Below are 26,084 nucleotides of genomic sequence, written 5' to 3'. Positions count from 1 at the left end.
ACCCATAAGGTGGAAGTTGTACTGAGCCGAGATTGTGCCACTGCACTCCAGCCTGGGTGACAGAGCAAGACTCTGTCTCAAAAAAAGAAAAAAAAAGAAATGCATCCTAAAGACATGCTTGCACATGGACTCCAGAATGTTCTGACATTTTCCTATTTCTGTGTAAAATTGGAAAAATGTAAAAAATCATAATAATAGTCAACAGAAGAATATGCAAATAAACTATGATTCATCCTTAATATGGAACATTGGGCATCTGTGAAAGAGAATGGGAGAGTGCTGTATCTACTGATGGGGAAAAAACCTTCAGGTCATATTTAGTGGTCAAAGCGAGTTGCAGAACAATATGCATGATATGATCCCATTTACATTTTTAAAAGATATGTACATATGTACATGAATATTATAAAAGCATAGGATAAGAGCTGGAAGGAAGCATATAATTTCCTGGGATGGATGTGAGAGTTTAGAAATGATGGAGATGGAGAAAGGGCAAGGGAATGAAGGATAATTTTCAAATTTTGCTTTGTAAGTTTATATGAGTTTGATGCTTTTAGAATGATAAAGGACTCATTACTTACATAATAAAAAAGAAAGAAGTGAACATTTTAGCAATTGTAGTCAAATGGCAAAAGTGTGTTCGTGTTTCCACAAATTTTTTTTTTTTTTTGAGACGGAGTCTCGCTCTGTCACCCAGGCTAGAGTGCAGTGGTGCCTTCTTGGCTCACTGTAACTTCCGCCTCCCGGGTTCAAGCAATTCTCCTGCCTCAGCCTCCTGAGTGGCTGGGACTATAGGCACATGCCACCACGCCCAGCTAATTTTTGTATTTTTAGTAGAGACGGGGTTTCACCATGTTGGCCAGGATAGTGATGATCTCTTGACCTCGTGATCCGCCAGCCTCGGCCTCCCAAAGTTCTGGGATTACAGATGTGAGCCACTGCACCTGGCCGTGTTACCATAAACTTTCCAGATATGTTAGTGTACAAGATATTTTCTCTTTAAGGAGCTTGTTAAATTTTTTCAGCCTCTTCCCCTGAAACCTTTAGCCAATTTCTGCAATTGAAGCATATTTCAACAATGAATACTTAATACAGTCATGCACGGCATAATGACATTTCAGTCAATGATGGATCGCATATAGGATGATGGTCCCATAAGATTACAATCCACATTTTTACTGTACTTTTCTATGTTTAGATACACAAATGCTTACCATGTGTTACAACTGCCTATACTTACCATGTGTTACAACTGCCTACAGTATTCAGTAAAATAACATGCTGTGTAAGTTGTAGCATAGAAGCAGGAGGCTATACCATATCGCTTATATGTGTAATAGTCTACACCATCACATTTGGGTAAGTACACGCTATGATGTTCGAAGAACAATGAAATCACCTAATAATGCGTTTCTCAGAATGCATTCCTGTTGTTAAGCAATACGTGACTGTATTAATAATTATTTCAGATGAGAGTCTTAGTTCTGTTCTGTGACATGTTACAAAGAAGGAACAACTACACCAACAAACAACAAAAATCAGCAATTTTAGGTCCTCTGTTCAAAAATTCCACAAAATAAATGTGTCATTTGGAAACATCATATTGATAATTCTAGTGACTCCTGGCCCAGACAATAGTAAGTGGGGAACTCATTGTCCTGTATTTTGAGGCTTCAGCAGGACAGTAATGAAAATTCACTAGAAACTCTAATAAGCATATCCATCTGATCTCCAAGGAGCCTCAAGCTTAAGAGGAGGAAGAAGACAGAATGGCTTTTCTAAAAAGTAACTGCAAAAAAATGCAATTACTTTTGCACCAACCTAATAGAAGAAACGCCACGTCCTTACCTATGTCTCCCTGGGCGTCCAATTCATATTCATGGGCTTTCAGTACATTAAAAAAGATTTACCTGATGCTAAATCTTTGCCTGCAAATCAGGGCAGATGTACCATGGGCTAGTTCCCAGCACTTCAGTAATTCTTGAAGGCTGGTGCTAGAGGTATAATCTGTGAAAGATTGGAAGGTCATGGAATACAAAGAAAGTTGTACCACTTTGCACTCACCAGAAAGGGGAAAATGTGACTTTCTCTAGCTATATAAATAGCTGATATCAGGTCTGTCTGTAGTATTACCCTAGTGATGACCCATATTGACTAAAAAATAGCTGAAATTATCAGGCAGCTTGGGCCACAGTCTCATTACTTTGATAGCGCAAGCGAGGCCTTTAACAACACATTGTCATTGTCACATTTGTCTCAGGAACATCAGATGGTGATGGCTATTAGTTTGCATTTTTGAAAATATGTCTAAGATATCTGACAAGGTTTACATACAAATTAAAATAACAACAAGAATTCAGGCTAGTGGCTTGTCCTGCGATTGTCCAGGGCAATATTATAAGCCATGATGACATTTTGCTCCCTGTTAGTTCCTAGAGCAATGAAGAAAAATATCTGTAATGATAGCTCCTTTTGCTTTTAAAATGTGAAATCTTTAAACAAACAAATAGAATGTGCCATTTCAGACATACTTCCGCAACACATAAAGAGGCTGCTTTGGTTTCACCTCAGGAATAAAGACTTGTATATGAAAATATCTCACTCTTAACAATTCTAACACATAATGCTTATTACCCCCTAAATTTGGCTTTTGTTTTGTTTGCTGATTGTATTTCCTTCTAATCTGCAATTATCAATTTACCCATCCTGTTTTACTCTATCCTATTAGCCATGTAAGTATCATCTATTTAAGATTATTATCTCATGGAAAGCCACCATCAGCAATATTTTTACATTGCATGCCAGAGACAGAGAGTTTGACAAAGAAAGAATGAGAGGACAGAGAAAATCGAATAGGCAATGGTAACCGAGGCTGTGAGAGGTGATATTATAGACATGACCTCACTTTCCTCCTGCCAGTCCAGTAGAGGCGGCCCCAGCATAAAGAAGCAAAAGTCTAGGAAGATGTGGCAGACAGTAGAGCCGGTGGCGACCAGGCAGCACCACCAACTATCGTACAAGGCAGGATTTCTCAACTACCCCCTTGAATGTAGATGCCGCCCTCTGCCAGTGAAACCAGGGCCCCGGCTCTCTTATCTATTTTGTGCAGTGTTCAGTGGCATGCCATGCACCAGAGATTTGTTAAAATATATATGGTGATGGTAAATACAGATTAAAATAAAGTGCTGAGAAGCCAAGCCTATTAACTCACCTTGAGGTCCTTGCCCTGGTGGAGAAGTCAGGCAGAACAAATGGCCCTGTAATGCTCCAAGCCAAAAGCCCCCAGTGGGAAGACTTTGCGATCAGCATGTGTGGAGGAATTAACTGCACACTCCCTTTAATGTTCATCAGAATTGAACGCTGCTAATTTACAGCACTTCAGCACTTCGGGGCCCCTTAGAGTCTTTCCAATTATGCTAGCGAGGAGGTGACTGGCTTGTGATCCCCATGGTGAGACTGTGGAAGCAGAACTTAGCAGCAGAGGCCCGGGGTTCCAATGTGCCCATCCTAATGAAGCACATTGTTTGCTCCATTCTTACTGTCCACGACCCCCAGGCTTCCTGGGCATTTTCTTCACCCTGGTTTCCCGTACCCATTCTGGAATGGAGAAGCGGGGCAGTCACACAACCAACGCTGGGAGCAGAGTGTGTGTAGCCTTAAATTTCTAGTTAAAAAGCAATAAATCTGAAGTCAGGTAATGAATTCCATTTTGAGTAATCTCATTATGGACATCTATTCAAAGAGTCCATATAGCACAGGCAGAATGACTGGAAAACCTAGTATAATATGCTGGCTTTTTTCCCTGTGCCAAATTAACAGTGAAGGCCTTTTAAAGGATGTTTCATTCAGGCTCTCTTATTATCAGAAATATTATACAAACTGGAGCTGAGGCCTGACTGCAGTTGCACTGCTGCGATAACTCCCACTGCTGGATCAATGGCTGGCAGGATTCCACCGTCAAAGGAGCTCCAAGCAGCGAGGCCAGAGGTCCTAGTGCACTGTTCTCTCCTGGAGCCTAGAAGAGGGAAAGAATAGGGGAAGAAGGTCCTGGAAGTGTAAGTGGCAAGGGGATTTTCTCTGGGACTTCTTTCTTGGATCGTCTTGCAGGATCCATTTTTAAGGTGTATCGTGCACGATCTGTTTTATTCAATCCATCTTACATTCAGTTAGCCACTGGTTCTTCCTGGGACGCTCATCAGTTATACCACCACTTTATAACCTTCAGCTGCTTCCCATTGTTATCTTTAAAAAGTTTAGACTGCTCACCCTGAAAATCACCAGGCCTCCCAAACTTTAATGTACACACCCATCACCTGGGGATCTTGTTAAACTGCAGTTCTGATTCAACAATCCTGAGGGGCGGCCTGGGATTCCATGAGTGTAGTAAGCTTCCAGTGGCCTACACTTGGAGGAGCAAGGCTCTCTAACATTGGTTCTCGAACTTGAGCTTGCATTAGAATTGCTGGAGGGTTGTTAAAACAGAGGTTCTTGGCCCCGCCCCCAAAGTTTCAGACTCGGTAGGTCCAGGTTGGGACCCAGGCAGCACAATTTGAGAATCATTGCTTAGAGTAATGGTTCTGAAATCTGGCAGCACATACGTATTATCCAAACAAAAATGAGGCGATTTAAAAACATACGGATTCTCACCTCTGACTCAGATTCATGAAATCAGAGTCTCTGGAGATGAGGCCTTAGCATCGAAATCTTTTTCCACTCCTTAAGTGATTTTTTTCAATATGGATTGAGAATCATTGCTGTAAAGCATGGTTTTCAGCACAACTACCATACAGTGTCTAGATAGGAAAATAAGACTATGCCGTTAGCCCCAAATTTGCTTTGTACTGCTGTATTCCAGAACTTTTGGATTAAACCGGTTTTTCCTCCCTGAAATAAGCTTCCTTATGCACTGTCAAAACCCCATCTGTCTTTCATGGCTTATCTAAATTCCATCTCTTTCATGAGGACTTTCTCCAGGTCTGCAGCCAGCTGAGAGCTCGGTTCCTTGAGCTGTCTAATTCCAGTCTCAGTTGAAATGCTTGGCCAGGCGCTGTGGCTCACGCCTGTAATCACTGCACCTTGGGAGGCTGAGGCGGGTGGATCACGAGGTCAGTAGATCGAGACAACCTGGCTAACACGGTGAAACCCCATCTCTACTAAAAATACAAAAAATCAGCTGAGCGTGGTGGCGGATGCCTGTAGTCCCAGCTACTTGGGAGGCTGAGGCAGGAGAATGGCGTGAACCCAGGAGGCGGAGCTTGGCGGAGCTTGACTCCATCTCAAAAAAAAAAAAAAAGAAATGCTCACCTCCCTCATTTTGTCCGTCCTTCCTGTTCCCAGAATCGTCCTGGGCAGCCTCTTTTGTAAAACCTACACCTGTACTAGGGTTATTTGTGTGCCCGTTGACCTTGCCTCACCAGCTTGCAAATGACTCACAGGCAGTAACTGTACCTCATTCATCCTGCTTGTCCTTCCCAAAATGCATTGTCCTATCCTAGAAGGAAGCCCCTCACTTAGAACCTATCAAGTTGCTCTGTGCTTGTTCCTCTGTGGCCCTGGACATACACTTTCTTTCATAATATCCACCACTTCTGTAGTTGCCTTAACTTTCTCTGGTAGGTATAATCTGCTTGAGTGGAGGGACTATGCCATGCACATCTTTAGATCCTCACATCCCTCTACCCTCAATACACACTCCTTTTTAGGTTCTTGCTACTCAAAATGTGGTCCATGGACCAACTGTATTGGCATCACCTGCAACTTGTTAGAAATGCAGTCTCTCAGGCCCCACCCAGATCTACTGAATCAGAATGTGCATTTTAACAAGGTCTCAAAGTGATCTGTGAACTCATTAAAGTTAGAGAAGGACTGGGCACCGTGGCTCAGGCCTGTTTTCCCAGCACTTTGGGAGGCTGAGTTGGGAGGATTGCTTGAGATCAGGAGTTCAAGGCCAGCCTGGGCAACATAGTAAGACCCTGTCTCTACAGTAAATTTGCAGGGCATGGTGGTACATGCCTGTAGTCCCAGCTATTAATACTTGGGAAGCTGAGGTGGGAGAATCACTTGAGCCCAGAAGGTCCAGGCTGCAGTGAGCCAAGATTACACCACTTCACTCCAGCCTGGGTGACACAGCAAGACCTTTCTCAAAAATAAAATTAAATTAAATTTAAAAGTTAGAGAGGCACTTCTTTGGGAGGCGACATAGTAAAATATTTAAGAGAATGTGTCCTGGACTCAGACTATTAAGCTTGGGCGAGTTACGTAAACTCTCTATGCCACAGTTTTCCCATCTATAAAGTGAGAATATTAACAGTCCTCACCTCATAGTGATGTGGAAATGTTAACTAAAGTAATGTGTAAGTAAAACACTCAGAACATTATAAGCACTCAATAATACAGTATCAATTATTATTACTCAATTAAAACTGGTTAACTTTAATTGAATTTGAACTGCCACCTAGAATAAACAAGAAAATGAAACACAATTCTGCATGGATGTCAGAAACGTGAAATATAAAAGGTAATAAATAAAAATACTAAAAACCCCTTAGCAAATGTTAAGGAGCGTGTCAAATGATTCCTGTGTTGAACCTTAAGCAATTAGGCGGCTGGAGCCTTGAAAGTTACCATCCCCCAATTTTCTGCTGTGTCACTAGGTTTTTCTCTACTGCGCAATTCTTTCGGGTCGTTTCCACTCTGCTATGCCTAAAAGACAACTTCATACAGTGCATTCGTGTCTTAGACCCCCAGATCTCCTGTAGCCTTTGCAATTACCGCGGCAGCCATGAAATACGCTCCTTGGGTAGCTGAAACATATGCACACACTGCCCCCTTGGGGATATCCTCTGTCATGACCCTCCAAAACAAGAAAGAAGTCTCTTGGGGGGTGTGTAATTGGCTTCAAGGAAAAGGGCTGAAACCTTTACTGTAACATCCTATACCGCTTTGTAAATACTATTGGTCCACTCTAAAGTTAAGTAATAATAATATGCACTAGTGTTGAGCCTTACTAGAATTTGTGAAACAGAATATGATATATGTGACCTGGATTTGTTTCCCTCAAATGTTAGGAAAAGGCCTTAACACAGTGAGAGTCTAGAATGATAACCTATATTTGAAATGAAACCCTGTGTTTGTTGATATTTCTTGAAAAATGATACATTCCTACCCCATACAGTAGATACAAAACTTAAAGTATTGAAGGAATGGCAGGGTAATGTTAGCAACATTATGATGAACTTCATTCAACAGATAATTATTGAGAGGCTACTATGTCCCCAGCACTTGCGGTTTTCACTGAACAAGAAAGGCAATTCTTGTTTTCATGGAGCTGACACTCTAAGTAATATGGTAGCCACCCACTCTCGTATCCCTGCTGTCCCCCTCAGCTTCCGGTGAGCTTTCCTTGGCTCTAGAGGGTGCTGACTTGCCTTGGGGTGGAAGACAAAAGCAGCCAGTGTACCCTGGTCACCCCGAAAGCATCTCACAGACAGAACTGCATTACAACCTCATACAGCCTGATGGGGTATTTTTCTTTTTCTTTCTTTTTTGTTTTCTCGTTGTTTATGGTAGGGTTTTGTTGTCATTTGTTTTATTTTGGTGGGTCTTTGCTCATTCCTGGCATCTTTCCAGGTCTTTTGGAGCCATACCAACAGAGTAAGAGAGTAGTATCTCGCAAACCAACCCCCAACCTATTGTTGTCCTCTGTCTTAAATCCTGCTTCATTCTGTATGTCTCCTGTGTCTTCTGCCAGGGCTTCCCTAGATACAACTTCAAATTGAACATATCGTGGCTGCTCAAAATGAGAAATAAACATTCAACAATATATAAGCTGCAATATAAGCTGCAAAATGACCAAGAAAACATTTAATTTGGAGGAAAAAAGAGCTTAAGAATGGGGGTGTGTGTGTGTGAGAGAGAGAGACAGACAGACAGACAGACAGACAGAGAGCTAGCATCTGATCACAGCATCTGATCCTTATCTTGGCTCCAGAGTGAAGGAGAGAGAAGGATTATGAAGACCCTTAGAGCAAAAAAGTTTTGCCCACCATGCTGCTTGAGGCACACAGCAGAATCAAACTAACTTCTGATTCAGTAAAGTCCCCAAACTTACTAATGGATTCAGTTCAATGGCTCCATTTGAACCCACAAACTTACAGTATATTTCTTTCCTCATAAACTCTGTCACTATCATCATTCTGTACCTACCTTCTGGTCGCCTAAGCTACCTCCTGATATTCACAATTCCCTCCTCATGGTCACCTTGGAGGCACAATGGCCAAGCCTTCTCTGCTTTTGGTGTACCTTGGAGACACTGGAGTCCCTTTGCCTACAAAGTTGCTGGGGGGCTAGACTTGCAGTGACCACTGTGTGTCCCCCCATCCTTGAACCCTTCCCTTGGGCTCCTCCTGAGATCGTGCTCAAGCTGATGGGGAGCCCTGAGAAGACACCATTCCACCAGAGTGGCCTCACATGTGCAAACATCCTGGATGTTTCTGTATGTCAGTTTCCTCCTCCTTCCTTCAGAGCTCTTTGGATGTTGGAGCGAGGACTAACAATGACAGACTGTCTTGCCCCACCCAGTCCTCTATTCAGTTCATTTCCTGAGCTTACATGTCATTTCCACTAACCAGCCACTCAGCATCCACGAATGACTCCCTCTGTGTCCTACTCTGGGTTGGGCCTTGTCTGTCCTGTTTTCTGTAGAATCTCCAGCAATAGAAGAACACCGAGCACATGGCAAGGCACTCAATAAAGAAAACAAGTAGGTACCTCTATGGAGCACCGACTGTATAAACTGTTCATTTCTTATATAATTGATCCTCATAACAAACCCCAGTCTACATCTGAGAAGCAAACGTGAGTCTTACAGAGCCTAAGTAACGTGTTCAACGTCACACAGTTGTGCCTAACAAGAACAGACTTTAACCCCAGAGACTCTAACTTCAAAGCCTTTATCTACTATGCTGTGCTACTTCCTCTCGGAGTAAGGTTTGAGCCTTTCTTGCCTCCTTGTTTGGGGAGCAAAACTCATAAGTTGGTTTAGTCATTAGAGAAACCTCCAGTAATACAGGAGTTAAGAGCTGAATCTAGCCGGGCACGGTGGCTCATGCCTATAATCCCAGCACTTTGGGAGGCCGAGGCAGGCAGATCACAAGGTCAGGAGATCGAGACCATCCTGGCTAACACAGTGAAACCCCGTCTCTACAAAAAAATACAAAAACAAAAAAAATTAGTCAGGCGTGGTGGCGGGTACCTGTAGTCCCAGCTACTTGGGAAGCTGAGGCAGGAGAATGGCGTGAACCCAGGAGGCAGAGCTTGCAGTGAGCTGAGATCGCACCACTGCACTCCAGCCTGGGGACTCAAAAAAACAAAAACAAAAAACTGAATCTAGAATTATTTCTTATTTCTCCCATCCTTCTCCTTTGGACTAAAGATTCGGTATTTCTTCCCAACTCTCCTCTAGACCACCACCGCCAAAGCAAATGCCAATTTTCAGCTGGGGTCTGTTAGCTCAAGACAGAATAGAAAGCTCTGCAGCAGGCTGAGTGCCCCAGGAACCAGCAGTACTAACAGTGCCACTACTGAATACCCCAAGTGCCTGTCAATGGCTTCCTAACAAATGGCTTCATTTAGACTCTCCTACAGGTCAGCCGCTGCATGTCCACCCGAGACGGCTAAAGGCCACACTCCTACACTCTCTTTCCTGTTCTGGAAAATGACACTGAAACCGTAATGAGCCCAGAGGAAGCCAACCAGACAGGAAATAAACCCACTTGGGTGCGTGTGCTTTTGGAAGAGTTTTGGAAGACCTTTCATCTCCTGGGAAAACACTTGTTTGATACAATCATGGCCGTCTATTATTCATTATTTCATTGGTGGGAAAGCTGGTGGGGATTGATTACAAAATGAACTTTAAGCTAAGAGGACAGCTAGGAGGTGCCTCTGAGAGGCTCCGTTGACAGGGGCCAGTGGTGATGTCAGAGGAGCTCGGGTCAGGAATTCTGGGGCAAGGGCAGAGTTGATGAACCTTATTTTTAGATGGTGTTGATATTTTTAGTGAAAGTCCAACAGCGTCTCCATTTTTGGTTGGGGGGGTAGAGAGAGAAGGGATGACTTCCTGGAGTTAGTCATTTCCTCTGCTGGTGAAGAGATTTAGCGGTGCTCCTATGTCATAGGAAGTGCCTGGAGATGGTAAACACTGCTGACATAATGGGAACTTACACCATGGGTGTGTCAGAGCACACATATTCCTTCCTGGACCCTGGGCCAGGTGAGTGGGGGATGCTTCCTGTTTTTGGCTCTAGGAGGACTTTTCAACTTCCAGGAGCTGCTCTGGAGAATAAATCACAAGAACTGCTGGGCTAAGCAGCTCAGGCCACAGACATCAGAAAGTGATTTGGTGGCAGGAATTGTTGAATGTGCCCTGGCAGTTCCCAGAACTGCCGAGTCATCTTATCCTCTCTGAGGTGTATAAGGGGCCAAGTGGGTTTGGTTCCAATACTGTAAAGCAATCCTCATCTGAAATTTGCTTGCTTGCCAGAGATGCCCTTAGTGCCTGGATCTCATCCACTAAATCTCATCTACTAAATTCATTCAGCAGATCCTCCCGATTGCGCCTCTGAAATCTCTTGCGAGTCTGGTTCCTCCACTGTACCTCTCCAGATGTCTATCACCTCTTGTATGGATTAGTAGATCACCCGCTCTCCCTGACAATGATCTCTTCCATGTGGTCCTCCTCCATGCTGCTGGTAGTAGGTGCGGTCTTGGAAAACACATAGCAACCTTGTCACCATTCCCCTTCTCCCTTATCCATAGTAGACATTGCTAATCGGTCACGGCAGTTTACCTGCTAAGCCCAGACATGGGTGACCACCCAGTCTTTCTTAACATTGTCCTTCAGCTCTCATGACTGATCAATTGGAAATGGCATTTGACATAAAGTCAATTTGCCATCTTGGTGCGCGTGTTATCTTCCTAAAAACGAAATCCAATTATGGCTCTTCTCTGATGTGAGACTTCCTGTCTTCCTAGTGCCTTCAAAAGGAATGCCAATTGCTTGGCAGGTGCCTAGGAACTAAGGCATCTCACCTCTCCTTCCCGTGCGGCCTCATCTTCTCACCGCTCCTTTCCCAACTTCCACTTTTTCCCTATGCATGCCTTGGGGAACGTCACACTCTTTCCCAGATACACTTTGCTTTTCTGTGACTCTTGGCTTTGTGTGGGGTGTTCTTGCTTTCTGGATTTTCCTCTTTCCTTTTTCCTAGCTGTAAACTCTCCTTTTTTCAAACTCTCCATATTTCTCTTCTGCTGCATTTCCAAGATTTCACTAGGCAAAATCAGTGCACCTTTTCTGTGTTCTCTTGGGCTTCTGTTTTTGCCTCTGTTAAAGGATTGTTATTGTAATATGTTTCATGCTGTATATATGTTACAATATATTGTGGTTATTACATTAATTATATGCATTATAATTATGGTCATGCATTTGCTTACTTATTCGACACATTTATTGACTGCCTTCTATGTGTTGTGTTACTAATCGGTAAATTAATACATGGAATAAATGTTTAATGAACATGTTTTTGACTACACAAATAAATGATATTTCTTTGCTCATTGAAAATGCCATTAGCCCTTGTATTTCTAGAGTAGCTTCTTCAAAATCACAGAAGTCTGTGAGTGAGATTTAAGTCTTTCCTCAATTATTATAGAAATTTGTGAAAATAAACATGTTTAAAACTTATTTTTACCAACATCAACCAAGATAAATAATTTTACATGAATGCATATATGATTACATGATTTTTAGTCGTATCTTTTCCCTTTTTTTTGGCTTGCCTTTCCCTTCTCTCTCCATCCTATATTCCCACACCAATAGGGTGACCAGCAATCACTGTTTACTTGAGATTGTCTGAATTTTAGCCATAAAACCCCCACATCCTAGAAAACCTTTCAGTTCCAGGCAAACCAGGATGGTTGGTCACCCACCCCTCCATACCTCTATGTTTCTTTTTCAAGTAATCAATTTTTTAAAATCTACTGTATGATCTTCCATATCATTCTCTGTATTAATATAACACAGATTTGTAATGATCAGTGTTGTTTTATAAAAGCAATCAATTATATTACATTACATCATTACGTGAGATTACATACACTTTCCGCAACCTGACTTGTTTACTAGCAAATCCTTGTGACCACCCCTGCAGGTTAACTGGCAGAACTCCCCTTCATTTTTTTATTGGTTGCATAAATCTCCATGGTGTAAATATTCCATAATATTTTGGTTGTTCACTTATTAATGAACATTTATTTTGTTTCCAGTTTTTTTTTTTGCCTCATTGAACAATGATCTCTCTCACACACACACACACACGCACACACACACTTAAATAGCTTCATGTGCTGGTTCTTTCTATGAGCTACATTTTCAAGAGTGGAATTGCTGAATTGAATAGTAAATATTGTTTCAATTTTTATAATTATTGCTAAATTGTTTTTCTAAACAGCTGTAAGACACCATATTTCTGCCATTGGATGTATGAGTACCCTTTCTATCACATCTCCACCAGCTCACCGTCACTGGGTGTGATAATTCTTACTAATTTGTCTATCTGATGGCTATAAAATGACATCTCATTGTTACTTTAATTTGCATTTCCCTGACTACAAGTGAATTTGAGCATTTAAAAGAATGTGCTTGGCTGTTTAGATTTGCTCCTCAGTGATTTGTCTATTTGTATCTTTTACCTGCTTTTCTACTGGATTGACTTACTCTTGACAATTTTAAGAGCTTTTTTGTATGTTACAGGTGCCAGTTGTTTTAAATCTGGTATAAACCTTTTTCTCTAGCTCTGATATTTGACTGTGATTTATTTATTGGATCTTTTGCCATAGGAATACTCTTAATATTTATATATTCAAAAATATCTATCCTTTTTATCTAGCCTTTGAATTTCTAGTCTTGGTTAGGAAGTTCTTCTTAACTCATAGATTATATCTGTAGTTCTATATTTTTGTGAATTATTTTTTGTTTTACTTTTTCATTTGGGTACACAATTTTAGTGGTTTACAGTTGATTCTTTTCTGGTCTCTGATCTCATTGATCCAAGTAGTGCTGGACCTCCCATATTAACTACATGATAGGTCACTGTTGGATGTTCTTCCAGGTATCCAGAGACCCAGGTGAGACTGCCTAAGCCATCTCCCTCTTCTCACCCATACCCACACACATTTCATTGAGTCTCAACATTCATCAAACTCTACACAGTGCAAATAACTATACTCAAGGTTGTTAAATCACCTTTGGGCCAATATGATGGCAATATTTTAGAAACATAAATTATAGTGTAATATTTATATTTTGAATTTTGGCCTTTTAGCTTCTATTCTTTCTCTCTTTTTACAGAACAGTATTCTGATTTTCCTTTGGGAAATAGCTCCTTTATCCACTCTCAGTCATGTGCTTCTAGGTAGAGTTTCTCCATCCCCGGACACAGGGGTGGAGCAGTGATCACCTTCCTAATCCATTCAGTACATTGCCTTACTCCAGCCATTATGATGGCTCAGGAAGTTCACCAGTCAGAGCCAAGGAGACACAAGAAGACATGTTGCCAGGGCTTCTGAGAAAAGGAAGTTGATTTACCTTCTCTCTTTCCTACTGGTTATAAACAGATTCGAATACAGTAGTGGGATATGCTGGCAGATACCCTGGAATCAACCAGCCTAATAACAGAGCCAACAAAGTGGAGTCAAGAAACGAGAGGTGAGAAATTGGGTCCTGATGCCTTGTATGAATGCTGGATCAACCTGTGTCTGAAGTAGAATCTTCCACTGTTCAATTACGAACCACCCAATTTTCCTTGTTATTTGAGATCAGTTTTCTCACCTCTTGCAACTAAATATCTTAATCTGTATAAGACTTTTCTTCTCAGCTATAGTGACTTAATGAGGCTTCTGAAGAATTCACTATATAATTTCACCAATTATCATGCATGGGGCAAGTATCTCAGCTTGAACATAAACCACATCCATCACAGGGACTGAGATATGTCCAGTCACCTTGTGAACTGGTATAGTAGGCCTGCCATATGTGTGTTCACACAGGGGCTGAGTTGTGTCTGGAAGAGAAGCCCAGCCGCTCGGGGAAGGAAGCTAGGTTTACGTGCTTGGCCTAGTTGGGGGTGGGGTGATTCTGGGAATTGCACTGGGTTGCCCCTAGTTCCCTGAGCTGGAGCCTTCAGAGAGTGAGGACCATGTGTGAACATGGAAAGAATTCCTCACTGCAACTTTTCTAAGAGCTGACAGTATGTTTGGGTATTTTCTGTAGTCTACAACACAGTTATAGAGACCAGTCCTGACATCTCCAAGGTTTGAGAACACTAGAGTAGGTGAAGGATGAAGGCGAAATACCAGCAGTGGAGGCAGGATCTCGTGGGGAGACCCTGTCTGTCAGGAGTTGGGAAGCTGAGTTGACAAGTGGGGCCTGGCTGGTGCAGCAGCACTCACCACCGGCAGGGGAGCCGGCGCAGGGCCCGCCAGACCCACGGCCTCCTGGCAAAGGGAAAGCAGGAATGGAGAAGAGGGAGAAGCAGTGGAAGACATGTGATTACTCACTGGACCTGGGCATGTAGGAGACACCTCCTGGAGACTCAGAGACACTGGATGATGAGGGGTGCGGGGCGTGAATTTGCAGAGAGCTCCACTTCTGCGTTGGGTTCTGCATCATTTCTGCAATATGAGAAAAAGATCTTAAAAAGTAAGTTACTGTCATAAATGATGCATAATGGCAGGTTAACCTCCCTGCCCTGGTGACTCTGCTCTGCTAGGCTGCTGGTGACACCATGCCTGTTTCTCTCCTGGCTTGTGTCCCCAGACATGTTCTCCTTCTAAAACCCTACTCTTCCAGGAAAAAAGTCTCCTCTGATGTCTGCTAGGCAGAGCCCTATACACCCTCCTCCGTGTTCCCTTAGCATCCTTTATATATGCCTTTTTAATACTTTTCAGGCTTTCTATAATTTGCTTACACACATGTCTCTTCCACTACACTCTGAACAACTTGTGCTATTTTATTTTTCCTAAACCCAGTACAACTGACACACAGTATGTGCTCAATAAATGTTTGCAGAACTACCAACTAGATTTTTTTAAAAGCTATTTTCTAAGCATGTCTTTGAGTGAGAAAATATTTGGATCCAGAGTCTGCTTGAATTGCTGCTCCATTTTATTTGTAAGAGTTCTGTGTGTTCAGTATTGAACTTTTCTTGTTATTTCTGCTTTACTGGGAAATCACAGCTTCTCTTGTTATTTTTCTAGACAAGAGGGGATGTGGCTAGAAATTGAGGGCATCTGACTAGGTTTTTTGAATTAGTGACCTTAATCTCCAATGCCAGAATTAATCTTTCTTTTGTGAGGATCATTTAGCTGAGAAAGAGTTAATACTTACACTACTTCACGAACAAATTGCCTCATTCAGGAAGGGAAAAAAAAATTCTCCCAGAAATTGGATGTCAGCGGATTATTCCCCCTCAGATCCATGGATTAGTGTGCGTGGGGAGGGCATCCAAGTGGAAAAAAGTGTAATATCAATGTATTTCAGGGCAGCGCTGTTCTTTCTCACCACCTCAATTACGGTTCTCTTCATCATAGGCATCATATGATGCGTGTCTCACTACCTACTTCACTTAAACCTATTATGGAACTTTTTTTGATCATTAAATATTTGAGAGTTCTTTAGAATTAGGATATACTTGCATCAGTGTTGCCTGAATCAACGCTCTCATTTTTCTCTTCACCCAGACATTGGCAATTCAAGAATTATTTAAGATGAGGAGGACCTTAAAGTATTATTCCTCACTTTACAGCCTTATCATAAACAGGCAATTTTATTCAGTGAAGATGTGTAGGCTTGTAAACTATATAAACATGTATTTTTTTCTTTTATAAAGATTCACAATTTACAGTGCTTATTGAAAAAGATAAATACTAGGCTTGGTAAGCCAAGAGTGAAGTTACTGAATATTTTAAAAAAAAAAAAAAAAAAAAACCCTTTGAGGTATGAGTGCTCTTTTTCCTTGATCATTTAAATAGCCCTGGATGCCTTGTAGAGAACCCTAAATGCATTCTTCATTACTAATGACATTTTCATGAAAGCGGATATTTCTTATTTAACAGTCCATCTATCTCTCCTGCATACTCTTTACCTTCCGCCACAAAAGGCTGCAGACAAGTTTAAGTTTTCACAAGGTGACTAATAGAATAATAGGCCTGATGAATATTCCAGGACCTTAGATTTTTCTCTTAAGATCGTCAATCCAAAAGTCCTAAGAACACTGGCCAGAGGAAATGTCTGCCTGAAAGAAAATAGATGGGGAATCGTTAACAACCCCGGGAGGAGCCACAGCTATTGATCTTTGAGCTCCTGAACATGTCAGTCAGAGTAAATGACTTGGTGTCATCTGAGATGTTTGAAAGCCACCATCAAGGCAGCAGGTGTGATCCTGTGATGCCAGGCAACTGCTGGTCTTGAAAGTGTTGTGATAACACATACACACACACACACACACACACACACACACACAAAGTGGGGTTTCCCATTGGGAGAGGCAAAGGGGAGGTTCAGATGAACAAAGAGCAGGGTTTGGGCTAACATTGTGCTCTTGGATGATTCCTAGGTCTAGGCAGAAGACGTGTAGCCTATTTTCTAAATAAAATTATTTTTTCCAGACATGCCTTTAATGTGCCAGCTATTCACGTGTACACATATGAGTGGTTTCTCAGGTGCGGTGGCCACTGAATCAAGGTTTCCTGGCAAAACGCTTCAGTGGCCATTGGATGTTGGCAACCGGGATGCCTGCCAGCCCAGAACTAGCGGTCGCCCCAATTTCTCACACGGCACACTGCCCTTTGGAGGAATGGCATGTTACCAACTCCTTGGCATCTGAAAGGGATCAGACATAAATCTCACCAGCACACAGAGATGAAAGTGAAAATAAAGTGTGAGGCATCAAAAGGAAGTTGCAGAATGCATGGCAGATGTTGTTAGATTTGTCTAGCAAAGCCCATGTGCCAGGCATGATTGATGACATTCTTGAGAGAGGTTAATAGCTCTGGACGGTGTGGCTTGGACGTTTTGAAAGTAAGCACAGAACAAATGTGAGGGTCGCAGCAGGAATGGCCAAATGAAGCAAGTGGGATTTTCAAAACAAATAGCATGTCATCTGCTTACGTAACATCGATGGTTGAGGCAAATGAAAGGCAAAAGGTAGCCAGTGGTCCCTGTGATAGTTAGAGAGAGAAGAGTCCTTTGCATACTGACTCCCTTGAAGGTGACAGGTTTTGAGTGACAAGCAGGTTACTGTGAATTCTGCAGGAGGCAATGACATGCCTAGTTTACATTGTGAATGTTTTGGCCTTAATTTATGCTGTGAGCAATGGCTGAGCTCAGGTCCATTACGTGCCTACTGAAGATGATTTATGTGGGTTTCATGTAGTTGGACTTTAATTATTCACATGATTATCAATAAAAAATAAGGACCGAACAGTGTTGAATGTGAACAGGTTGGCAGGGCAAACAGCTGATTGTAACGACTGCCTTATTCTCCACAGCAGGTATGAGAACAAATTCATAAGCGGGATTTACACTTTTCCTCCCTTTTTCACAAACATACAAACTGCCAACCTGTTAATCAACTCCCTGATGGCAGACAAATGTCTCTGGGAAACATGTGCCAAATATCAATTGTTATTGGCCGAAACTCAATAGGACGAAATGGATTGACACTGCCATTCTATTCTGTGCAATGCAATTGCTGATCAATAGTGAGTAATTGGACATCATTCTGTGAAGGAGCGAATGCTGAAACAGGAATATCGCCATGAATTATGGTGTATATTAATCACTGTCTAATTGTTTCATCAATGCAACTTCCTTCCGACAACCCACTATGGTAGGTACCTATATTGGGGGGACCCTCCCATTTTTCCCTACAGGTATTTGTTTGAAGGCTAAAACTGCATGACTCAAGAAATCATGGTTCAGTGGCCCCCTGCATATTTGATGTGGTGTGAGCTTCGCTATGGCAAGAAATACCCCATAGCATGTAGAGTGGGCTAAAAAACATTCCATAAAAACCATCCTCTCCCCTTAGGAAAGAGGACAAAATGGGAATGAACTAAATAGCAGGAATTCACCTGGAATGTGACTTTCCCCCCGAAGCAGCATTTGTTATCACTCTTGTTTTCCTTCTCTTACCTGAGAAATTTCCAGGGGACCAGTAGGAAGAGAAAACAAACAAAATATATATATATATATATATATATATATATGCCTTCAAGAGTCAGGCCCTAGAAAAAGTTGAACTATTCTGAGAATAAAAATGAAAATGCTCAGTGGTATTCCCTTTTGAGATTTGGTTGTTTGCTGCACACGCACGTTCCAACCGTGAGGCAGTTGGGTGAATTTGGGGGTCCTCTGCCTCTCTCGGAGTGCTTTTTCCACCAGGATTGCTGGTGTGTTGAACTCCAGGGGTTTATGTACAGATCACTGCAGAATAAAGGCCTCCCTGTTATTCTTTCCTCTGCCTTTTCGGGAGCAGGTTTTCCCTGAGCTTGAAGCTTTCATGGTAATTCCCATCTTGGTTCTCTAGCTATTCACTCACTCCTTCCATCTTTTCTCCGTCTTTTCTTTGCCTAGTATTTTTGGGATAAATCCACTTTTACAATAATAGCAAGAGGGAAAGCCTGACTGTAGCCACAACTGGATTTTTTCTGGAGTAGAATCCCAATGCAGTTTCTCTGGTAAAACAACACCAATACCTTGGAAATGGCCAACTCCAGGACTCCAGGAAGTTGTCTCACCATGGGAGGCAGTTTTGAAAAAAGAAAATGACAGGGAAACTTGGAGGGTGGCGGGAACACACACAGTGGCAGGACAATGGCTTCCCCTCCGTGTGAAACCCAGGCCCCTTGGGAACCGACTCTAGAGTAGTGATGTGGTTTCTTAATCAACACTTTTCCAAACAGTCAGACACTCACCAAATTAAAGAGACCTTGCAAGAGGAGAGAGCAGGAGGCTGAGTTTCCTACGGCATGTTGTAAGGTGCCATTCCTCAGAACCTGTGTCGGGGTCTCTTTGCAACTTTTCCCTGACTGCTTTTTTAAGCCATATGAATCCCCTCCAACTCCTTTCCTTATGAAAATTATCTGAGAAGGGTTGGAACAGGATCATAGCTTGTTCACCTGGATCCCACTGCGCCAAATGCTCGACTGGGAGCTCTGATGTGTGCCCAAGTTTGAAATTCTAGTTTGAAGTCCTTGGGTTTGTCAGACGATCAGGAAATATTCCAAGGCCAGATTTCAAAGTAAAATCCTCTCCACTTCCTTCTTGACAGTGTGTTAGAGATATGGAGAGCGTAACTGTACTTTGTCAGGCCTGACTCTTAGCTCCTACAGAATTGAAATAAATAGAGAAATATTGAGGGGTTTATGTAAAACATACCTCCCCATAATGATGTTTTGCACTTATATAATTGTTTGCACTGTTAAAAGCATTTTCATGTTTTCTTTGATATTCGTAGTAACTGAGGTCAGTAATACAGATAGTTTGGGCTCCAATTTATGGGTGAGGAAACTGAGGTTGAGGTCTTTATCTTCTCAAGAACAAATAGCTTAAAAAGATGGAACTATAAATGAGATTTGTTTTGCCTTAAATCCTGGTGTTTCCGTTTTTAATGCTTCTTCATACAGTTATATTAAATTGATAAAGGAGAGTCAAAGGAGAATGTAAGTTTAATTTAAATGTCTTAAAATATTTTTTGAAAATACCTTCTTAGTTCTTAAAACCAAAAGATACTCAGAATGAGATTATCTGGTTGTAACTCCTCCACCCCCTCCCCCAAGTGTTAGGTAAGATCTTTAAATCATTTGAGACAGCTAAGAACATCTATTTTTAAATACCCCAAGAGAAGGAGATTCTTCAATCCCGTGGGTAACTTTTCCTGATGTTTAACATTTCTCAAAGCCAGGAAATTCTTTCTTGTGTTCTAAATCCCTAATGCTGCAGCTTGAACCGGCTTCCTCCCGGTTGGTCTTCGCGGAGATGCTGAACAGCTGGCTGCGTTCCTCGACGTGAGAGCTTTTCAAAGAGAAGGGAAAGACTGTTAAGTCATTCCTCCGCTTCTCTTCCACAGGTTCAGTAATCCCCACTCCTTTCACTATTTCTCATAGGTCTCATTTTCCAGGCCTTTAATCGTCTCTCTCCCTTCTCCCACATAACTCAAAGTTTCTGTTGAGATATTGGGCTGGGGAGAAGAAGGCCTTTGTTCTTGGGGTGGGGGATTCTGGAAAAGGGAGGAAAGCACCAAACCTCATTAGGCCAGCACTCACTCCCCCTCCGAGTGCTGATGATGTCCCTGCACTGGCACTCAGAAATCTGACATTCTCAAGGAATTGAATGGATAATTAATTAGTAAATTAAATGCCAAAATGCCTCCTGAATAACAACAGGGTATTTGGCAAAAGCCTTCTCGAATATCTTTATTTGTATCCAGTGTACCCAATTCTTTAGACTGCGAAAGTCTCTAAAACTATTTCAAGAGCTCTTTGAAAATGATTCGCCGGAGAATTTTTTGGGGTGGAAGATTCCAGAACACCATTAGTTATTTAACATTTCCCATGTTTCTGACATCTTTACTATAATACAAAATGAGTCCACTAATGCACGGGCTTTATATAGCTACATGATTTTTCTCCTGCGTTTTATATTTGGCCATTGACTTAGTATGTAATTATTATAAAAAATCACACAGTGAATAGGACCAAGACATCAAGAAGCTTTAAATAAAAGAACAGAAAGTATGGGATACCTTTGAACTTGAGACCATTTCATGTTCTTGCTGAATGCCTTGAGAAATAGCTACAGGTGTTCCTTGAACAAGGTCAGAGTGTCACATGGAGGATGTGGTGATAGAAATGAATCCATTCAAGGTAGCTCCTAAGCCTGCTGGGCATCTGTTACACATCTAGTGTTGGCTGGGTGAGCAGTAGGTCTTAGGGGTCTTTAATTCAGTGACTGTCAACAGCCACATAACAACCACGATAGGGCTCAAGTTGGCACCTTTATGACAACTTTAGTCAATAAGCTAAAGCCTGAAGACCGTTGGCACAGTGTTTGGTGGAGGATTGAAGAAAAGTAAATGCACTGTATAAGGTCTAAAGATTCCTGGTCAGAATGATCCCAGCTGGCCTCATTAGTTGGTGGTAATTTACATCAACTTCCCATCCCAAAGACTTTTTGTTTATTTGTTTATCCAAATAGGGTTACTGAGAGCCGTCTGAAATGAGGAAATAACATGTGGTACATAAAATTGTATTGTTTATTGTGAAAAGTGATTGATAAGGAAGATAAGATGGAGGTTTTAAAAATATCAGTTCACAAGACCTGTTCACAAGGTCACCCCAGTGACCTTTCTCTAAGCAGGAAACAACTACCCACTTTGTTTATCTTCTTCATTAGGACCAAATGACCCTCTTCAAACAGTGTCAGCCCTTTTCTACTGGATCTTTGGTTCTTTCCAGGGGAGTTCAATAAGAAGTAAAACCCTGAGGTTGCTATTAACTTGAAATTTTATTCCCCACTCCTGCCAAATACTAACTATGGGGAGCCAGATTGTGAGAACTGGGCCTCATGAATTCTTCCAGACTTCAATCCTTGTATATGGCTACAGGGCCCTGGTACTTAACAGACAGCAAGGCAGTTTCCAACTCAGCATTGAGGATGATCCGAACATGGATAAGGCTCACCTGCCACACAGCATCCAAGTGAGGCCAAAAGCCTGGCAGAGTTGCAGAAGTACAATCACAAGAGAGGATTGTCTGCTCTGTGTGGTCCATGAAAAAGGTGTTTGATGTTGGCTGGACATTAGATCACCTGGGAATTTAGAAAAATAATGCATGCCTGGACCATGTCCCCTGAAAATGATCAAGATTTCCTAGAAGCCATGGCTGAGACTGACTAATGGGACAATCAGTGTCAAGGGGATTCTTTAAGGTGGCTCCAAAATTTAGGATTTGGAGGCAGAGAGAGCCCTTAAGTACTGAGAGATCTCAAGAAATAACTAGGCTCTTTCCCTACTTATTCTTTGTTCTTCTCATTATACGCCATCTCCCTCTCTCCATCCTTTTGTCCTCCTTTTGCCCTTTCTCCCTCTCTCCTTTACCCCTCTTCTTCCTTCCTTCCTTCTTGCCTTCCTTCCCTCCTAACTTACTTCCTTCCCTCCCTCCCTCCCTCACTCCCTCCCTCCTTCCTTCCTTCCTTCCTTCCTTCCTTCCTTCCTTCCTTCCTCTTTTTCTTCTTCCTTTTCCCCTAGGACATGAAGGAAGTTTGGGCAGTTTTTGGTGGGGTAATTCTATGTGGCAAGCAGTACCATCTCCAGGCCACAAGGTTTGAATGAATCTGCTTCAGGGTCTAGGTGGCTGGATAAACAGGTACTCAGGTGATGAACCAGGCTTCAATACCCAGCCCAATGTCACTGTTCCTAGGATGTTTTCCCCAACTCCCCCAGTTAGAATTAATCTCCCTTTCCTCCAGCCTCCTATCTATAACACATGAGATTTGCTTTTATTCTAGAAGTTATATTCACTTCTGATTCTCTGTACGTGTCCATGTGGTGAGGTGAATTGAGGCTTCTAACCTCCATTCCTTCCCCTCTCCTCCCTATCTGATTTGGGACAAGACACTAAGTCAGGCAGGGAAGAAATCTGGTAATTAGTGAAAAATGACTAGAAATAATTCAAATGTATCAGGTAGATTATATTTGTAGTCCTCAAAAGAAAGATAATTATCATGGCAAAAATATTTAATATTACAAATCTATAAGTTAAAATATAATCAGCTCCAAGACAGAAGGAAATGTCTCAATCACGCTGGTATTCCCAGGGCTCAAGGCATTGACCAGCACAAAGTAGAAATCGTGACTTTAGTGAGGGTTAAGAGGTCAAGTCGAGGATCTGGCTGCTCACATTTGAATCGTGGTTTGACCACCCTAACTACCATAGTGACATGCCCAAGTTACTTAACTTTTCCAAGCCTCATCTTCCTCTCTATTAAAGGATCTAGAAAGAATTCCATAGAGTTGTGAAAACAAAATGATGCACTCCGTGTAAAGTTCTTAGCACACTGCCTAGCACAAGTAAAGCCTCACTAAGTGTTTGCTATTATTAAAATATCTGTACAAATGAGCATGTGTCAGCCTCAGCCATGCCTTATTTCCTTTGCACACCTCAACCAGCTCTCCCAGCCAGTATGAACAGAAATGGCATTATCTTCTGATCATCAACTGCCTTGCATCAATTACCTTCCTGTTCCTGTCCCTTGTCTTTGGGAGGTGCTTTTACCTCAAACAGCTTCTTTGGCCCTGAACCACTTCTGCTTACAGCCATTGCTTATGATTTCACCATTTGAGGGTATATTCATTTTTTATCTGGATTCACCTGAATAAAAATCCTGCAGCATGGAGAAGGGAGTGTAGGGAGTGGCCTTCTCTGGACCGCACATGACGTTGGCATAACTCTGACTGTCAGATTGGCTTAGAAGTCCTGACATACGATGCCACATCTTCCATTATCTCTCCCTTCCTATAGCATTGAGTTTATTCCCACTGCACTGTAGTAACTAGATAAATATCTGCTGGATACTCCCAGACTGCTGTGGGCAGTTTTGACGATGTAGAAGGGATGGTACTAAGCCATCTGATTGGGGACAATGCAGTTCTAAGTCACTGATTGGGGGAGAGTTGGTCCTAAGCCATACATCCCTCCAGAAATTACCTTTAAATTATGCATGTCTTTTCTCACTTCTTGGGAGAAATCCAATGCGGTCTTTCCCTTCTAAAGGCAAGAAACAGATAAGAACATACTGGGGGTTTGTTTCTTCTTTTCTGTATCTGTGATCAAAGCAAGAACAATATCCCTGAAGTTCAGGGCTCAAGGGTTCTGGACTTTAGAATCAAATCTCTCTTTATAATTTTCTTCTTCAGGTATTTCCAGGGGAAAATCATTTATTCTTGGTACAAGCGAAAAACGTGTTTGGGTTTGACCTGCTTAATTCTCCCTGAGTTAAACTACATGTGAATAAAGAGGTTTTTAAAGCAGATCCATGATACATTAAGAAACCAGAGCTCATTAAAGAAAAAGAAGTCCATGACAAGATTCCCTCCTGCCACCCTTTTGTAAAAACCCCATTTCAAAGATAATAAAAAAAGTGATTTTTCAGTGTAATTTCACCCCTAGTTGTAAAGGGCACAGAACCTTTTGAATAGCAAAAATTTTAAAATCCAGTGTCTTGAACACAAATGCAATCTCTTTCTTTTCCTTTCTGGTGTAACAGTGCTTCTGAAATCTATTTTACTGGGGTGAAGAAAGGGGTAGAGAAGAAAATAAAAATCCTGTTTGTTGTCACTAGAACACCATAGGAGTTCATTTGCTTCCTTCGAATTTACATACAATTTCCACTTAGTGATACCCCTCTTTCTTTCTTCATGGTAGCTTTTATTTAATTATATTGCCTTGCTGTTAGTATATACAAGGCTATACCTAGAAATTCCCCAATTTTTTTTTAACTTCAGACTTTAGGTTTATTTAGGACTGTTTGCATGTGTTTCTAGAATATTTACTCTAAAAAATGACAAGACAGCTCCCCCTCAGTGAGACCCTGGCCTAAATATATATGCTTTATTTATATAGTGAAAGAATAACATTAAACATTGACGCTTTCAATGTATGGCACTGAATGATGATCTACACAGGGCATCCTTCAAAGGTTGCAATTAAGGACCCACCTAGCTTTTCAGCAATACAAGCCTGATTGAGATCTTCTGGCCCATTCATGTTTATGCCTTAAAATTCCTTTTAGATTGCATCTTTGGAGCTTGCGTAGTTCAGTTTACTTTTCATAGGTTCTAGTTAGGTGCCCACAAAAAATAAAAATTAAAAAAAAAAGCACAAAAATCCATCAACTCTTCTTTTCTGGATTCCTTAGTTTCAAAGTGTGCATGATACAAAGGATAGCGGCAATCGTTTTCAGGAAGCATTCCCACAAAATGCTTGAAAGGACCAGTTGTGGTTACGCCAACATCTCCACCAAGATCTCTGTGCCTTCTTCCACCATGAAGCACTTTTTGTCTGCACTGAAACAAAAAATAAAAATAAAAATAAAATTGACAGCCTTCTTCCTTTTTTTGATTTCTTCTGGTGTGGAGCATTTCCAAACTTTCATGTCATAAAAAATGCAACATCATCACTAACTTGCACTCCTGAGGCCATCTTCTCTGAAGTAGTCGCAGGGTCACAGGAAGAGAGAGCCAGTGGGTACTGAGTATCCTCCTCAGGGCTGTGGACCAAATCTTACCACGAAAGAATTTTCTGAGGCCTCCATAGTCACTGACCTCCCATCCATGCCTGCCTGTTAAGTAGCTTCCCTATCCGAGGAATTTAGCCCCACCTAAAACCAACAGTATGTTTTAGAGTTAAGAATAAACGCAGCCAGGTGCAGTGGCTCATGCCTGTAATCCCAGCAGTTTGGGAGGCCGAGGCAGGTGGATCACCTGAGGTCAGGAGTTTGAGACCAGCCTAGCCAACATGGTGAAACCCCATCTCTATTAAAAACGGGAAAATTAGCTGGGTGTGGTGGCAGGTGCTCTAATCCCAGCTACTGCGGAGGCCGAGGCAGAAGAATTGCTTGAATGTGGGAGAAGGAGGCTGCGGTGAGCCAAAATCTTGCCACTGCACTCCAGCCTGGGTGACAGAGCAAGACTCTGTCTCAAAAAAACAAAAATGAAAATAAATGCACACATACATTCTTTAACATCTCTGATCTTCAGACTATACTCTAACCAGAACTTATGGAAAGAGCACGGAATCTGGATTTAGAGAGATGGAGGTTTGAATTTGTGACTTTATACAAACAGTTTCATCTTTCTAAGCCTCCGTGTCCCCATCTGTAAAATGGAGATGATGATATGGATGTACTGGTCAGGAGTCTGGATTCCTTCTCTCATCCTCCTCTTCCATCCTGTCATGCACATGACTGT

At 41.9% G+C, this 26,084-nt stretch overlaps 1 pseudogene; it reads right to left on the bottom strand.

The window, feature by feature from the left end:
- Positions 1-24,763: 24,763 nt before the first annotated feature.
- LOC100426527 (destrin pseudogene) lies at positions 24,764-25,317 on the bottom strand (annotated as a pseudogene).
- Between the last annotated feature and the right edge of the window lie 767 nt (positions 25,318-26,084).

This window comes from Macaca mulatta, chromosome 12 (assembly GCF_049350105.2).
Source record: "Macaca mulatta isolate MMU2019108-1 chromosome 12, T2T-MMU8v2.0, whole genome shotgun sequence".
Taxonomy (NCBI): Eukaryota; Metazoa; Chordata; class Mammalia; order Primates; family Cercopithecidae; genus Macaca; species Macaca mulatta.
The sequence above is the reverse complement of the archived record's forward strand: the minus strand, read 5'-3'. Positions and strand labels throughout refer to the sequence as shown.